Source organism: Theropithecus gelada, chromosome 17, assembly GCF_003255815.1.
Source record: "Theropithecus gelada isolate Dixy chromosome 17, Tgel_1.0, whole genome shotgun sequence".
NCBI lineage: Eukaryota > Metazoa > Chordata > Mammalia > Primates > Cercopithecidae > Theropithecus > Theropithecus gelada.
This window is the reverse complement of record NC_037685.1, coordinates 81,979,908-81,998,908: the sequence shown is the minus strand read 5'-3', so window position 1 is coordinate 81,998,908 and position 19,001 is coordinate 81,979,908.

Below are 19,001 nucleotides of genomic sequence, written 5' to 3'. Positions count from 1 at the left end.
GTCTGACCTCCTTGACACCCAGTGCGGGCCAGTGTCTAACCCTGCCTCGAGGAACCCTCATAAAGCTAGGGACCAGGCTGGGAGCGGGAGAGATGGATTTTTGTTGATTGATTTTTGACTTATGAATCTTCTACCATGTGATTTTCTGGTTAGCCTCAGCTCAGCTGAGGTTTAAGCTCAGCTGCTGCTTAAAAGAACCTGTTCTGCCTAGGAGAAAGGCCAGGGCTCTGGGAGTCACTGAAAATAGCCAGAAATAGCCAGAGCACTTAGACATGGGCAGAGGTAAAATGACACGTTCAGCTCTGCCTCTGACAGGCAGCTGAGATGTGCTGTTTAAGGAGGGACCCTCACCCTCTGGGTATGACGGAACATAGGTAGCATGGCCAGCTGCTGGAACCCTCATTGGTTGAGATATTCAGCACATCTTTCCAAATCAAGGGGGGAAAAATCCCCAACTTTCCATGTGTAAGTGGATGGAAGAGACTTTTTCCTTCTGGGATCCTTGGTGCGACCTCCCTGAAAGGCTGGAATGTCATCTCTTTCTTCCTTTACAAGAGCAGTTCTCACAGCATTCCCAAACAAACAGGAATCTACATGACCTCCAGGGGGATAAAGGACATTTGAATGAGGGTACAAGAATGCAAGGGAACCAGAGAAATATGTCTGGGAATCGAGAACCCAGCAGGGCACATCCTGCGCTTGTGTCATTAGGTTTTATCTCTTTCATCTTGAAGTTTCAATTCTCTGCTTAATTGGGTCTCAGAGGATGTTTGTATACAGAGCACTAGGCATCTATATGATTGCACTGGAAATGTATCTTTAAGCCAAAAATAAAGTCAATCTAACAAGTCCGCCAGCTATGAAAATTGCATCATATTAGAATTTACTAAAAAACAAAAAAAAAAACCCAAAAAACTAGTGCAGAAAACTCAGCTTTTAAAGGAGAAATTAAGGCGAGATTATTGGTTGTGTAAAAGGATTTGCTTCAGGCCACATTTAAATAACAAATTCCCTGGTGCTTGTAGAGTAGAATTTCAGCTGAGAAAGAAAAAACCCATCAATTCCTACAGAAATTTTAAGAAGAAATGATTAGGTAAAATGAAGCATGTTTCCAGACCTTATGACATAAATTTTATCTTAACATGAAATAGGAAACAGATGTTTCTCCTCCTTTGCTTGCAGTATTTTCCTCTCTTATAGTCTAGATTTGTAGATTTCTAATTATAAATCACTCTTTTTTTTTTTTTTTCTGAGACAGGGTCTTACTCTGTCACACAGGCTGGAGTACAGCGGTACGATCATAGCTCACTGCAGCCTCAAACCCTTGATCTCAAGCGATCCTTCCACCTCAGCCACCAGAGTAGCTGGGACTACAGGCATGCACCACCATGTCCAGCTAATTAAAAAAAAAATTTTTTTTTAGAGACAAAATCTCTCTGTGTTGCCCAGTCTGGTTGTGAACTCCTGGCCTCAAGAGATCCTCCTGCCTCAGCCTCCCAAAGTGCTGGGATTACAGGTGTGAACCACCATGCCTGGCCTAAATTGCTTGTTTATAATCTTTTGGTTAAAACCTTTATTGAAACTTAACAATGAGAAGGAACTAATGGATTAGGAAGAGTAAGGCCTTTGGGATTAGATAAACTTTTACATTTTGCCTGGATCACTTACTTGCTGTTTGACTTGGGCAAATGTATTTATTCAACAAGTATTTAGCTTCTAGGATGTGCTGAACAAAGTTTCAGGCACTGGGAATAGAGGCAAAGGGAATAGGCAAGGGCTGTGTTCCCTGGGAATGTATTCCAATGGGGAGGACAGTAAACAGGCAAATAAACAAATAAAACTCAGGTTGTGCAAAGAGCTAAATTTAGAATATTTAGTAGTGACTGGGGAGAGAAGATGCCAGTTGCCCTGAGTTGGTCAGAGAAAACCCTTTGGCAAAGGTAATGTTTGAATGAAAGGAAGGAAGGAGCCAGCCTAGAGACAGGGAAGTTATCTGTGTTCCAGAGAACATGGCAAGTGCAAAGGTCCTGAGGTCAGACTGAGCTCAGTGAAGTTGAGACCCAGAAAAAAATCTAACATGGTTGGAATATCATATGTGAGGAGTCTAATAGGAGATGAAGGCGGAGAGGGTTTTAGGGATCAGAACATATAAATGTGTAGAAGATGAGAAGGAGTTGAACTTTTCTTCTAATTGCAAGAAGGGTTACTGAAGTTTCTGAGCCTTGGTGCGCTCACTTGTAAATGGAGATAATCATGGTGCTCACCTCCTCCACTTGTGAGGACTGAGGCAGCTAACATAGGTGAGGCGGTTAACATCCCCTTGGCACTTTGGTTGCAGAACTTAGTCCAGGATTTTGCCTCCAAGGATCAGCAATCCACTGTGTAAGCTAATGTTTAAAGGAGTTACTGGAAAGATTCAGAAGACTCTAACAGAGTTCAGTTGCAGGAAGTACAGAGAAATCTCAGAGGAAACAGAAAGTCAGCAGGCCTCTTTCCAATGCTGCGTCTCCCTTCATGTTTACTCTATTTTCCTGGTTCTCTCTTCTCTCTGCAAGACTTTTAATTTCTGTTCCTTTTTTTATTTTATTTTTTGGAAATGCATCTTTAAGCCTGTCACCCAGGCTGGAGTTCAGTGGCGTGTTCATAGGTGAATGCAGCCTCAAATCCTGGGTTCAAGTGATCCTCCTGCCTCAGCCTCTTGAGTAGCTAGGATAAGAGGCACATGGCACTGTGCCTGGTTATTTTATTTTATTTTTTGGTGAGACAGGCTTTCGCTTTGTTGCCCAGGTTGGTCTCAAATTCCTGACTTTAAGTGATCCTCTCAACTCAGCCTCTAAAAGTGCTGGTATTACAGGTATATACCACCATGACTGGACTCAATTTCTGTTTCTTTCAAGCTTTTCTATATGCCCTTTGGATTCAAGAGATCACCATCATCAGACTGGCTCAGTTTCTCAGTGCTTCAATTGCAGATACCTGAGAAAGAGGGTTTGATGGTCTTTGGTCTGGAGTCCATATGTGTCCCCTTAAATGGACTTTGGAGGGTGGGGTAATGGGTAGAGCCATCAGGACTGACGTATATTCTCCTCTGTATAAATAAATACATGAAAAAGGAATGAATGGTTGGATGATTCATGTGTGTATGAATGGAAGATGAATAAATGAATGAGAGGTGGATGGATGACTGACTACCAAGCCCAAACCAACCCATTTAGGAGAGAGGTGGGTGGGATTACATGGCTTCTCTCTGTGTCATGGGTTCTTAACCAGAGGTTCGTGGATAGGCTTGGGAAGGTCTGAGAACCCTTCAAAATCATCTATTAAAATGTTGTGTACATGTGACTACATGTATTTTCTGGGGAGAGTGTTCATAGTTTTCATCAGAATCTCTAAGAGCTCTACAATCTAAAAAAAATCAAGGATCCCTGATTATGAATCTTTGGGATTTTTGTTCTTCCTAAATAGGAAATGCTGGTCGGGCGCAGTGGCTCATGCCTGTAATCCCAGCACTTTGGGAAGCCAGGGCGGGCAGGTCATGAGGACAGGAGTTCGAGACCGGCCTGGCCAACATAGAGAAACACCATCTCTATTAAAAATACAAAAAAAATTAGCCGGGTATGGTGGCAGGTGCCTGTAATGCCAGCTATTTGGGAGGCTGAGGCCAGAGAATCACTTGAACCTGGGAGGCGGAGGTTGCAGTGAGCCGAGATCGCTCCATTGCACTCTAGCCTGGGTGACAGTGTGAGACTCCATCTCAAAAAAAAAAAAGGTGTTAACATGGTAACATCCTGAGAAGCATTCCTTCAAGCCCAGTATATTGCAAAATGAATTGAGCCAGAAAAAGTCAGAATTCATTCATTCCTTTTTCTGCTATCCCTTGTCCATCCAATTGACTCACCAAGTTTCTTACCCCTTCTTCAATACTGAAAGCCCCTGTCCCTCCATGTTATCTACTTTTCCCATAAATAAAGTCTAGTTAAAAAGTAGCTGAAAGCAGAGAGTTTTTATTTTTAACTTTGATCCAAAAATGTTGCCTGTCTCCCCACTTCTGTCCCATTCCTGACCACAAACGTGTTTGCTGGTTCATCTAGCTGCCTGAAAGAAACCACAGCCCCTCAGTTTCAGAAGGGCCCTTAGAAATCAATCTGGTCGGAGCATTTCACCTGGAGGACTCGGCCTCCAAAAGATCATATGAGAATATCTGTGGGAAATTCTAAAAATATAGTGAATATTATAATATTAAATATACAAAGCAGAAGTGTTTTTTTCTAACAAAAGCTGTCGAAGGTAAAGCTTGAGAAATATTTTTTTTTAGAAGGACTATACGGAAGATAAACTTTTTTCTTTTTTTTTTTTTGAGATGGAGTCTCACTCTGTCACCCAGGCTGGAATGAAGTGGCGCGATCTCAGCTTACTGCAGCCGCTGCCTCCCGGGGTTCAAGCTATTCTCTTGCCTCAGCCTCCCGAGTGGCTGGGATTACAGGCATACGCCACCACACCCAGCTAATTTTCTTATTTTTGGTAGAGACAAGGTTTCACCATGTTGGCCAGGCCGGTCTTGAACCTCTGACCTCAAGTGATCTGCCGACCTTGGCCTCCCAAAGTACAGGGATTACTGGCGTGAGCCACTGCGCAGGGCCTGGAAGATAAAACTTAGTAGGAGTAGAAACAGATATCATGAGGCCTGAAGCTTATATACTTTGGGAAGCCTCCTTTAAAAAGAATATAATTACAAATAAAAATTCAGCTACAAAAATAAGTACTTTTTTAGAATTGAGGAAGAAAACTTTAAAGCTGACAGATAACATAAACATCAAAAGCTGGAAACATGTTTTTATTATTACTATCATAAATTAACCTTCTTTTAGAATGTGCTTTCCTGCATCTTTGGCTGTATTTTGCTTTTTCTGTTCATCGGACAATGATGTTATAATGTCATTTTCTATAAAGAGGGTAGAATGAATATTCTAGCATGGCTGACTGAAAATTGTTTTTATTGTATTTTGTTTTCATTGTTAGTATAGACAAATTTCTTTATGCACATCCATAACTTTCTCAGCAGTTTCTTACTGAAGTGTGCTTCTTTCCTGGTGGCAAGTCCTGGGAAAACTCCAGCCTTTGATCTCCCTCGACCTGTTCCACCCCCTCCCCTACTTTTAGGCAAGTCCTCTCGGACCAGGCAGTCCGCACTGGGAATGTGCAGTCTCTCTTTCACATGCCTTTTTGGGAGTCAGAATAGAGTCTGGATGTGTGTTGAGTCTACCAGAAGCAAGTGGTCCTGAGGACTGGGTGGTCTGCAGCCCCACCCACAGGCACCCAGGACCACCACCAGGACATAGAAAGTGACCTCTCAGGCTGGGGATGGCTTTTAGCTAGAGGGGGCCAGGTGGGGCTGCTTCCTCCCTGTCCTGGAAGCCTCAGCTTCATTAGCTTCCAAAGCAAACCGGAATCACTCTTGATTTAAATCAGAAGTTCTTAAACACTTTGGTCTTCAGAAGCCTTTATACTCTCATAAATTATCGAAGACCCCACAGAACTTTTGTTTAATCTATGGGTATTTATGGTATTAGAAATCAAAACAAACAAATTTTAAAAAACATTTTAAAATTCATCTAAAATAAGTATATGTTATAATATATAATATAATTATGGTACAATACATAATATTACTTGTTAGTGTAATGTATTTTTATGATAAATAACTATATTATTCAAATAAATTAATGACAAGATGGCATTACTTTACAGTTCTGGAAATCTCTTTTAATATCTGATGAAGTAATGGAAGTGGGATTCCATCTTCCACAATGTATATATTCCGTGATATGATTTTGGTTGAAATTTATGAAGAAATTATGGAAGGAAGAAGAACTTTAATACTCTTTTCAGATCATTGTGGCTATTCTTTTAAACCTCACAAAAGCTTGACAAGTGGTAGTTTCTCAAAGGTCAGTTATAATTGAATCTGTAACTGTACGGATGACCTTCTTCATACTCTGTTATATTAAAATCTCTTGATCTGTGTTACATTTGGATATAAATTTTAAGCATCATTTTGTACTAGCTTGCATGAGTTATTTGGAAACTATTAGCTCACTGACTTGTGCTAATCTTACAAATGTTGACACGTTTCACTATACAATATCAAAATTGCATTTGTCAATATCATCCCAATCTTAGCCTCTAAGGATTGGGATGCTAATAAGCTTACAGTATAAGATGCAATTTTTTTCCCCAAAATTCTTATTTTTGTTTCAGAGCATGAGTTTTGTCACTGGCAACACATTCTGCCAGTTATTTTCCTTGAAGTGACAGGCTAACTTTGTTCTTTTCTTAAGAAAATGTCTGCCAAATATCCAAGTCTGAGTAACCATGGTTCGTCTGTCAGTGGTTTTTTAAGTGGAAATGATGTTCCATTAAAAAAAGTGGCTAATTCAGCTCATAACTCAATCGTGCAAGTCCTTTTCCTGGAAGTGGCCATTCACACTCGTGCATATAGGAGAAGTACTTTATTTGAGTGTGTACTTCCCATTCTGTTACACAAAATATTCAAAAGATGTATACTCAGGGTAAAGATTTCATGACATTGGTAATTTTTACTACCTCAAAATGAACAACCTAAAGTGAAACTGGCATTTTTTTTTTACTGCACATATGTGACAGTGAAGAATATGATGACTATAACTAATATACTGAAGATTTAAAAAAAGAATATAATAAATAATGTAATAGTTTTGTGCCACTGTCTTGATTGATGCTATAAGGCACCAAATTTTACTCACCAATGCTTATGGGCCGTTAGTGCAAATACCAATCAGTACAAAAGGCAAATAATGTCTTAATTTGGTTTTGAAAATAGTTTGGCCTCGTGGATTCCTAAAAACATCTTAGGTATTTGCACCTTAGGGTTCCATGGGTCATACTTTGAGAACTGCTGGCTTAAATGTCTTAAGCGTTCTTCTAAGTGAATCAGAGGTCAAGGAAGGAGACATCATTGGTGGCTGAGGGAGAGAAGGGGAGGACCAGACATGACAGTCTTCATGACAACAATGACCTAATTGAATACTGTCATTGTAAAAATGAAGAAATGGAGGCACAGTGAGATTGGCTCCAAGTCATCCAGCTAGATGGTGGTAGAGCCAGGGTTAACTCCTAGGTCTCCTCCCGACACACAGAGTCTGTGAGCCTCTGCCAAGTTAGGTCTCTCACCTAAATTATGTTACAATTATTTATTGAGTACCTGTTGTGTGCCAGGTACAGGGCTAGGTATTGAAGATGTTAAATCAAATGACATTGTCGCGATCCTTCCACTTGGTAGTCTAGGAAGCATGCAGATGGGCGAATCAATTCCACACAGTTAGCCCAAAGACAGGTGATACAGAGAGCCACGGGGGCTCAGAGCAGGGATGCCCGGATCTGCAAGTGGCTGAGAATGTCCAGAATTGGGATTCTGACACTGAGTTCGGAAGGAAGAATCAAGTTAGCCAGATCAGGGGAAGTGAGAGCTTTTCCGGTGGAGCAGAGCCTGTGGGAAGTCAGGGAAGAGAGGAGCTTGAGAAGCTGGAGGAATGGATGGATGGGAGAAATGGCTGGAGGTGAGGCGTGGGTGCAGGGGCTGGGTCACGGAGGCTGGGTATGTGCACCTAAGAAGTCTGGATTTTATTAAGAAAGCTGTGGGGAGCCAGACAGGCCAGCTGGAGGACAGGCTAGAAAGACAGTCTGGTGCTTTTTCTAAATACCAGATGGTAGTGACACCAGGACAAATCTTTTGCCTTTCTGGGCCTGTCTTTCCCCAAGCACACCTTGAGTCACACAGTGACAGGCAAGTTTGTTATATGAATTCCCCACCTACCATTAAGAGAGCTGCTGAAAAATGAGTTCCTATGGCTTAAATTGATCCCATTCTCTTGGCCTGAAACTTGCTACAAAGTGCTGTTCATTTTTCCTGTGGGCTTTATAGCTCACCCTGGACTCTGAAAAACCATTACATCAGTTTAGTAAGGTTGAACCACGTAAAATGTATCATTTGTAACCTGTTGCCTTGCCAGACTGAATCCTAGAAAGTGTTTCTGTGCAGTGGTTATCAAACCTGGACAGTCATCTGAGGCAAGTGGTTAAAAAAATATGGATTTTCAGACACCGCCTCCTGGGGCTCAGGAATCTGTGTATTTATTTTGCTTTGTGAGTTGCTCTGCTATAGGCAGCCTGGCCCTGATTTTCTGCTCAGATATTTTGGGTATCGCTAGCTGGAACTAACTAAAGAGGAACATGTATTGAATGCCTGCTGGTGCCAATTAAATACTGATTCCTCAGTCTCCTGCACATGGATGCATACAAGCACCTATGTGGCTGACATTTTTCATGTTCCATGACAGGTACTCCTCTTTGTGTGAGCTGAAAACATCTAACTCTTCCTTCATTTCCTACATTTGTTGCATCTTCAACTCTCAACCTCTTCAAAACACTTTCCAAGAGTCATTTTTCTCTCTTTCCTCTCTGCACACGAGAGGCTTTGTCATCTCATTGGAAGATATCAATTGGTTTATTTATTTTAAAAAAATTCTTGGTGAACATACTGTTTTATTAAAGCAGCTTGAATGACTACATATGCAAGTGTGCACTGGCTCTGTGGGAAATGTTATATGCAGGATTGTGGAGATCAATAAACAAGGCTGAAAATCCCTGTATAATCATAACAGTCTGGGCACGTCTGGCATCTCAGCAACGTGCAACATATATACAAACCCAAATAAATATTTGACACAAAAATATGATCAGTTCAGCCTACAGGAAAGAACAGGCTGCCAGATCCAGAGATGGGTTAATGGGTGGTCCTATCAGAGGGCCGAGGAGCACCACGGAGTTTGTTACATTTCTGACAGTCCTGGAGGTCACTTAACCCTTTCTAAGGTCTTCAGAACACATTATGACAATGTGTCAAGTTTAAATCGGGGTCTTGTCCACGTGTTTCTGTTTTGCTTATAGGCACAGAAGGAGGGCACATGCTTTCACAGAGACTTGTGGGCCCTTGGGGGCGAGTAAGAGGCAACTCCAACATGGTGGAGAGTACCCCACTTAGGCAGCAGTGGTGGTGTACAGCGCTGCTCGCCCGAGCAGGCCTACAGCCGGTTTCTCTGAACAGCTGCCTCCGAAGATGCTTAGAAAGCACTGTACAGGCATAGGCCAAAACTGGAACTCTTACAGGCAAAGGAGAATTCAAGCAGCTTCTAGTCCAGGATCCTCAACTGCGTGCACAAGTGTTTCTGGGGATGTCTGAGAATCCCTAGTGGATGTGTGTGTTGCAGAGAGGTTAAAAAAGGTTGAGAAACACGAATCTTGTGCGGTGTCTCCCTTATTTTACAGATAAAGAAATCAAGGCCCAGAGGGGGAAGTGATTTTCCCTCAGAGTTTATTTGTGTCAGGCATAAGCTTGGAACCAACGTCTCCTAAACCCCAGCCCTGGTCACCTCCCACTCACCACGCAGCCCCTTTGTTCTCATTGTCATCACAGCTCCCCTTGGATTTGCACGGTAGTTCTCATTTTCCCCAAGCTCTTTCACATTTGTTGTCCTGTTTTATCCTTACCAACACTCCTGGCAGATAGGAACAGCAGGTAATAATAATTGCCACATTTTACAGAGCGGAAGATGAAGTCCAGAAAGATGATAAAGAGATAATTAAATTTAGCAGTGAACAAGGATCCTGAAACATTAGAAGGTTAGGTATCCAGAGGAGGGACCAGCCCAGCCTGCATTTTCCTAAAGGGTAGAACTAAGGCCAGTGAGTAAATTCCCAGCAGCACAGTACAGAGTGATGTGGGCTTTGAAGTCCAGAGCCCAGATCCTTCTCTGGTCAACTGGTGACCATAGCAAGACATTTAATCCCTCTGAGCATCAGCCTTCTCAATAGTACAAGGAATGATAAGTAATAAATTGGTCATCTCTTGGGCCAAAATCTCAACAAATAGGAGTTATTATGAGGGCCCAGAAGGGGGTTTCAGTTGAACATAAGAAAGACGTTTCCATCAAAGAGAGAAGTTGGTAAGTGGAATGTGCTGTCTTGCAAAGGAATGAGCTTGTTGTCACTGGAAGGATTCAAGAAGAAACTGGAAAACCAGCAGTCAGAAATAGCATGTAGTAAGAAATTGGACATTTAGAAAATCGAACATGTAGAATATTCCATACTTCTTGCAATGCCGAGATTCTATGGTGTGTTCTGGATAAGCTTGAATGCTCTGACCCCTCTCTGTTCTCCAAGCATGCTCTCTGCTGCCTAGGAGCCTATTCTCTCTGTCCAGAAGGCTCTTCTTTGCCTTCCCATCCTTCAATCTCCGCAAAATCTCCCTTTCTTAGAGACACATTCCCTGACCAACCTCCTTCCCCCATTTGTTAACTCAATTGCCAGTTACAGTTTGATGACTCACATAAGGGCCACACCAAGGGTGCAAGTCTCAGACTCCCAGGCTAAGCGTCTTTTCAGCAGGCTTAGCTAGCTGTTGAAGACTAAAGTCCATCAATAACTCCTGCAACATAGCCAACTACACTGCAAAACAGTGAGAAACTCAAGCAGCTGCTCTACCATCCAGAGAATAAGACTCTGTGACCACTGGGTTCCAGTTTACTACCATATATTAAGTTCTGAACACGTGCTCAGTACAGTGCCACTTGCTGGGGGTTCAAAGATAAAAATAAGCCACAATGCTTACCGTCAAGGAGCCCAGGCTAGTGGGTAAGGCCAACAATCTTTATATAAGTTGAGGAAGTGCATAGCCTATCCTGGGTACTTGAGAAGGGATCTCCAGGCTCATACTGAGGTCCAGGGAAGGCTTCTTGGAGAAGCTGACACTCAAACACTCCAATGTCTCACATTCCTTATGATCAAGAAGGTTATTGCTATGTATATCTTGCTGGGTCAGTGGATATATTCCTGGGACAAAGCTTCAGCTGATGAGCATTCATTGCACCTCGATTTATCTTCCAGAACTTCTGCAGAAGTACGAGATGCCTTCGTGACCTACACAGTGTATGATGACATCATCACCATTAAGCTCATCCAAGAGGCCTGCAACATTCTGGGTAAGTATGAAAGAACTTGTTTTGCTTTCTTAGAGCTGCTGTAACAAAACCCGGTTGATTCTCATTATTGCCGTGGTTATAGTCTATAAAGCTGCTGCAATGCTGAATTAGTGAATACTGAACCATTGTTCCTAGGGGAAATACAGGGTTAGTTTCCTGAAAGTCTCTGGTCACAAGATTTTTGCCAACCAATCAATGCATAACTTTGTTTCATGTGTGCTTCTGTGAAAAAAAATATATTTAATATACATAGCTGATTCATTCACATTGAACTGCTGGCCAACAGTACTGTAACTCGTGCTTGAAGGAGGCTAATCTAACACTGCCTGTTCTCTGAAAGGATGTGACAGTCTTCTTGTGCTTAGGGACACCAGACAGCACTTCAACCTACATTTTGGGGTCATTCTAAACAGCAAAATCACCAACAAAAAAGCAGAAAAATGTGAAAAACATGACACTAAATAGACTGCAACAAGGACACTTGGTTATAGTTCGAACTAAAATAAGAACGTAGAGCACAGCCTTGTTCTGCCTTGGCTAGAAGCATTCATGTTGGCCGGTGGAAATTCTATGTCTGTGAATAACCTTGACAGCTCTGTGAGTATTGATTTTGGGGCTACAGATAAATAAGTAGCCAAATTTGTGAATATGAAATCCTCAAATAATGAGGATCGATTGTATCATAACCTGGGTGGCTTAAAACTACAGAAATTCATTTTCTTGTGGTTCAGGGGACCAGAAGTCCAAAATCAGGTTGCTGGCAGGGCCATATTCTCTCTGAAGGCTCTCAGGAAAAATTCTTCTTTCCCTCTTCCAACTTCAGGTGGCCCCAGGCTTTCCTGAGCTAGTGGCAGCATAACTCCAATCTCTGCTTCTGTCTTCACGTGGCTGTCTTCTCCCTGTATTTGTGTCTCTGTGTCTAAATTTCCATCTTCTCGTTAGGACATCAAGCATATTGGATTTAGGGTCCATCCTAAATGACATCATTTTAACTTGATTACCCAATTTCCAAACAATGTCACATTCACAAGTTCCTGGTAGACATGAATTTTGGGGGGCACTATTTAACCCAGTACAGGGCTCAGGCATGACCCTTTCCATTTGAGTGACCTTAGGCTTCTTACAGACAAAAATGATGAGCACCACCGTCTGCACCACTACCATCATGTTTGGCTTTGATGTTGGCTTTACAGGTGTGCTAATGCCTTTAGAATGGTCTGCTATGATTCCCTCTGGGTGTCAGGAGGAACATTGAGAATCCACGTATGCCATCCACACTCATGCTTACCTGGAAATGGACGTGGGATGCTCTGCAGCGTGCTGAGGGCCCTTCCCCTGTCTGCTCTCCATCGCATATTTTCCCATCTGCTTGGACATGAAAATGCCATTGACAGGGTCATAGGAGGGGGACCATGTGTGGATGGTCCCACTGACAACGTACATGTCCTCCCAGGATGGTTTTATCCATGGATGTATTAGCACGGAATTTTTTTAATCTTGTTAATCTACTCACTCCCCAGGCCCTGAGGCCCTGAGGGGAAAAGGTACAGAACAACAACAACAAAAAAAAAACAAAAGAAAGAAAAAATAAATTAGCTCTGCCTCATTCTAGTTTAATGACCAGAGACAAATTACCTAAACAGTCATAGTTTTCTCATCGGTTGAACAAGATCTACTCTTCAGAGTTATTTGGAGGATTAAATGAGAAAATGTATGTAAAAATATCATATGTGGTACCTGGCATATAATAGGCTCTCAAAAAACATTCCCTCCCTCCCTCCCTCCCTGCCTCCTTCCCTTTCTTCTTTCTTCCCTCCCTCCCCTTTGTGTTTCCTGGGCTGCTGTAACAAAGTACCAACAACCAGGTTGCTTCAAACAACAAACATCAATTCTCTCCCAGTTCTAGAGGCCAGAAGTGTAAAGTCAAGGTGTTGGCTGGGTTCATTCCCCTGGAGGTTCTAGGGAGAACTTGTCTCTTGCTTCTCTCCCAGCTTCTGGCAGTTGCTGGCACCCCTTAGCCTGTAGACACATCTCCCCAATCTCTGTCCCCATCTCCACAGGCCATCCTCCCTGTGTGTTCACGTGGCCTTCTCATATGGACAGCAGCCATTGGATTTAGGGCCCACCCTAATCCCTTATGTCCTTACCTTATTTTAACTAGCTACATCTGTTCTCTTTTCAAATAAGGTCACAGTCTGAGGTTCTGGGTGGATATCAATTTGCGGGCACACTATTTAACTCAGTACACCCTCCCTTTCTTTATCCTTCCTTCTTACCAGCACTGAGTACACAGTGAGCCAGGGCAGGCCTGAGGGGAGGGAGGGGCAGGCAGCCTCCAATATCCCAGGCTCCAGGGATCTACGCAGGAAGCGGAAGCCCCACTCTGTACTTCCAGGATCTTTGATGAAGTCCCTTTTTCCATTCCCATTGAACTTCCTTTACCCGTTCCTCACAGGCGGTGCTGCCTTGGGCCACTGTGAGAGTGTGAGATGGCATTTAAGGATGATCTCACACAGACGCTGCATCAGGCCTCATGCTTGGCACCTGGAACCCGGGTATAGCCTTGATGGAAGTGTCTGACTAGGCCCAGTCCCTGGGAGCATTCAAGCTGGCCCTTATGCAGCCTGCAGAGGGTCCGGCAGCAGGGGGCATGGTTTTGAGTTGGTTTCATGGTGCCTCTGAGGGCCTAGCAAATTGACTTGCCATTCTCAGGAACAATAAACCTAAACAATGATATAGGTTTAAGTCAGTGGCAGGTACCACAGTCATCAGCCCAGCAGGCGTGCCTGAGAACACGCCAGGGCAGCTAGCTAACGCTAAGCCCACAGGGACAGGCAGCTTCTCCAGAGCGCAGCAGTGATGTGTAAAGTGCCTGTGTCATGTGAGGCATTGAGCGTATTTCTCTTTCCTTTGGATTTCAGAAACATTCTCTGATGATTAAAAAGATAGTGCCAGCTTTACTCGCAGGCAACTGGATCTGACAGATGCAAGGGCTTTTCCCATGGCTTTCACAGGGCGATGTGACTGACATCTACATCTCTTCTCATGCTCCTGGTCATCTCCTGAATGCAGAAGACCTTCCAGGGATCTGTATCCAGGAGAGGCCCAAAGACTCTGCCAAGCTGGGAGGGGGAAGTCATTGAGGCTAAGGAAGCTAGATGTGTGTGGTGCTCAGAGTCCTCTCCGGTAACAAGCGATCACCTGCTTCCCCTGCCCACTCTGGGCCACCATCTCATCATGCTGCTCTCTCGGAGCCACAGAGCCAAGAAGGGGCCAGAGCTCTCAATGAGGCCTGGCAGGTGATGGTGATCAGAGCTAGGAGGAATCTGGTGCCCCAGCTGGTTGTTAAAACAACTTCCAACCTAGATGTATGTTAGCCCCTAGTCACTTCCCACCTGCATCTTTCGATAGAACCAAGGTTATGTCTGAGGCTGGAAATGAGGCACAAGGAGTGAAACAGTCGTTTGCTCCTTCAGCTCCTGGAATTCAGGCGCCAAGAGCAGCAACACCTCCCGGATGCTTCCTATAGCCAATTCCCAGCCTCCCACCACGGCAGCACTTAGAGGGGGGACACAGGCAGCTGGCAGACAGGGCCCCTGTGGCCTCCCAAGAATCACAGCTGGGCCTCTGCCCTGAATCCACCAACGAACTCTGCTCTCCAGAGAAGCTTACAGAGAGAGACTCTAGGCCGAAGCCGGCCCAGGAACTGGGAAGTGTCAGTGGTACCTGTAAACCTCACCCCTATCCAGTCCAGCCTGTTTTGCGGGGACTCCCAGGCCCCTTTGTCTCTCCAGCAGCGGACACCAGGGGAGGTTTCTGTGGGGCCGGGTTATCAAAAAGCACAGAGCATCGAGCTTTCTGCGCTCGAGTCTGAGCACAGGGTGTGTGTTCTTTACCGCACTGTGCTGCTTCCAGGGGCTGCAGGCCTGGAGACCTGGGTTCTAGACTCAGCTCTGCTCCCCAGCTATGGCCTTCTTGTTCAACAGGTGGCAGCAGCACAGCCACCCCAGAGGGTCACCTCTCAGCCTTCGTGCTTGACACACCTGCCAAAGAGATTACCTCTTGTATTTTCTTAAGCATCACTTTAATTTTTTAAAAAGTATGCGATTACAATGTTAAATATGCTTTTGCGAACCAGACAGACAGATCCCCTCTTGATCCTAACATGTCCACCCCATATAGGCAAAGCCTAGGCGCTGCCCTTATGGCTGACTGTGATCCCAGTGAGGGCTGGAGGCCCACAAGTAAGTCCAGTGGTTTGCAATTGCCTCCTTTCTTCTAACTAAGTAAGAGGAGCGTCTAGTAACCTTCCCTCCACAGAAAGAATACGCATCATTAGGTGGAAATTCTGTAATGAGGGGCGACTGCTTTTGAGCTGAAAATCTGGAGTTTTGACAGAGCTTAGGAAATAAAAGGGCAAAAAAGCTTAGACTGGGTAGTGAAATTAAGCCCACCTTTAGTCTTATCTTGATTTTATTCCAAGGGATCCCAGCAGCAGAAGGACACAGTGGCTATATCGCGTAGTCTTGATTTGGTCTGAGCCCTCTGCCAAAGAACATCTCGTTGTTATTCCAGAATGAGAATGGAGGGTGGATTCTATTCTGTCACACCAGCTGTGTGACCTTGGGCTGGAATTTCATTGAGAGTTGATCTCCTGCAAAAAGAATAATACCTTACAGGGTTGTGGGAAGGAATGAATTAAACCAAATGACAAATGTAAGGCACTTAGCAACATGCATGGCACATATTGGGTGTTCGGTAAATGTCAGCTGAATGTTGAGTCTGAAGGAAGGACGGGGGTCTTTCTATGTTTTGTACCTCTGGATCCTGTCCCTTATAAGAAGAGATAGGCTTTGCTATTCACTTCAAATGGCCGTGGTAAAAAATTATATTTTATGTGTACACAAGGAGGGGAACAACATACACTGGGGCCTGTCGTGGGGGTCGGGGGTAAGGAGAGCATTAGCCGATTTAGCTAATGCATGCTGGGCTTAATACCTAGGTGATGGGTTGATCCATGTAGCAAAGCACCATGGCACACATTTATGCATGCAACAAACCTGCACATCCTGCACATATACCCCAGAACTTAAAATAAAATAAAATGAATTATGGGCCAGGTGCAGTGGCTCATGCCTGTAATCCCAGCACTTTGGGAGACTGAGGTGGGTGGATCACCTGAGGTCAGGAGTTCAAGACCAGCCTGGGCAACATGGTAAAACCCTGTCTCTACTAAAAATGCAAAAAAAAAAAAAAAAAAATTAGCCAGGCATGGTGGCGTGTCCCTGTAATCCCAGCTACTCAGGAGGCTTAGGCAGGAGAATCACTTGAACCTGGGACGTAGAGGCTACAGTGAGCCAAGATCGTGCCACTGCACTCCAGCCTGGGTGACAGAGCAAGACTCTGTCTCAAAAAAAAAAAAAAAAAAAAAAAAATGTTCTGAGCTCTCTGATTAGTGGTCAGCAAACTACATACAGACTAAGGGCCAGATCTGGGCCTTTGCCTGTTTGTGTAAATCAAGTTTTATTGGAACACAGCCATGCCCCTTTGTTTACACATCATCCGTGGCTGCTTTTGTGTTACGTGGCAGGGCTGAGTAGCTGCACAAAGACCATATGACCTGCAAAGCTGAAAACATTTACTATTTACTATCTGCCCTTTACAGGAAAAGTTTGTCATTTCATGCTGTCAAGGGTAGATGCAGATCTTTTACAAGATTCTAAAACTATCTTTTAACCTAAGAACTGCTCTGGACTGAATTGTGCCCCCATGCCCCAAATTCATATTTGGAAATGGAGCCTTTGGGAAATAATTAGGTTGAGATGAACTCATGAGGGTGGGGCCCTCTTGATAGGATTGGAGCTCTTATAGGAGAGATACCAGAGCGCTGGCTCTCTCCCTCCCTGTCACATGGGGACATGGTGAGAAGGTGACCCTCTAACAAGCCAAGTAACCATGTTATCACCTTGATCTCAGACTTCTGACCTCCAGAACTCTGCGAAAATAAACATCTGTTGTTTAAGCCCCCCCATCTATGGCATTTTGTCATGGTGGCCCTAGTGGACTAATATAAGAACTTGAGTCAGCTTGTATATCTCCAGAAAGAAATACTCTGTATATATCATATTACCCCAGTCCATTTTTGTGGCTGTCTGTGCTCATGTACATCAAACAGTGTGGCAGTACCTTCAGCAGTGAGATGCCATCACATACCTGCCCCATTGCCGTCACATTCCCAACCCAACCAACCTGTGTAGAGGCAGCAGCCAGTCTACAGACCAATGTGTGGGCTGGCCCACATCACCTTTCCACCGAAAGCCAGCGTACATCACTGTGGTTTCTCTCTGCCTAGCTTTGAGTGTCAGAAGTGTTTTCTTCTTGTCGTTTATTTCCATAACATCTATTGGCCTATATCTATCTGAAAGAGCAAATCAGTATGGCGAACGCAGTTTTCAAATAAGAAGTTGAGATGCAAAATCGAGTGAACACATGTATGAGATGTGGAATCAGGACAGCCCCAGGAAGCCCATGGTGATTCTGTATGTCTACAATGCCCGCGAGTCTGAGACAGCAAGAGCAGGACCTAGCCAAAGGGAAAGCTACAGGAGGGACATTTTACTCTCTAACAAAATACACTGGTCAGTTGAAAATCCTCCCTTTGACAAAGGAAAAAGCATGCTTAGTCACCAATAGCAAGGGCTTTGCTTTCCATGTGGGCTTCAGAATGCAATTTCCCTACCTTGAAGCAATTGCTGGTACTTTTCCAGACCGCTCTGCCACTGCATAGCTCTGTGCTTTCCAATTAGCATAATTCAGGAGGGGACCAGATGGCAGGTTGAGCACTGCATAAGGAATTGTTCTGTGTATGAATAAGTGCCTACTTAGTGTGTAAGTGGGTTATTAGTGATCTGAAGTGACAAAATTCAAAACAACACAACAGCCATTTGGCACAGCTGTGTCCGTCTAGACTTTGCTTGCGAAGACACCCATAGTAAAATGTGTTTCAACAGTTAGCTATCAGCAAATGCCAGCAAGCCTCTCTGCACTCACATCTTTAAAAAGAAGAACAATATAAAATTGACAAAGTCTTGAAGTCAGGCATTGTAATGTTTGCTCTGCACCATACTCCTCTGAGGGTGGGACAAGTAACTCAGGCTGCGCAGCCAGCCACGAATGGAGACCTGAATGCAAGTCTGCTGATTGCAAGGCTGGTGCTTCATCCCACAGACTGGAGGGGAAGTTGACAATGTCTGGAGCAAAGGCTTTGGAATCAGACTGACCTGGATGAGCCCCCTGGCTACACCGGCTCCTGATAATGTAACCCGTGGCAAATGTTCCACTGGTTGTGCAGCAATGATACCTGTGACACTTTGCTCACCTTATTTGATTTCGCCTGTAGGACAACAACCCAGGGGGTTTCATCTGTCCTACAGACGAAATCAAATAAGGTGAGCAAAATGCCTGACACCTAGTGGGTACACAGCAAGGTACCTCACCCTATCCCTCACCCCTCCTCGCCACCCAGTAGACCCCTGGCCCTCTGCTGTGGCCCTGGTAGGGCTGACTACTCTGTTCCAAGGTTTGAGGGGAACCAGGCAGATTCTTTTCTACCAGGCTTCAGTGGAACTGTTTCATCCCTACACAGCACCACTTTCTGAGCTGCCTTAATCGACTTCCAGTTTATTTTTTCTCTATGCCTGAATAAACTTACTACTACTTCTGAAACCCAACCCTCCCAACTTAGAGTCTTCTTCCTCCTTGCAAACTATGGCATGGACACGGGTAGATGTTTCTTTCCTTCTCTCAAACTCCTCTTTCTCCTACTCCAAAATATTTCCCCATAAATTAACTCATGCCTGACATTAGTGATATAATTGGAGAAAAAGAGTATGTGAGATTTTGGCTCTTTTCAGGTATCTGAAGAGT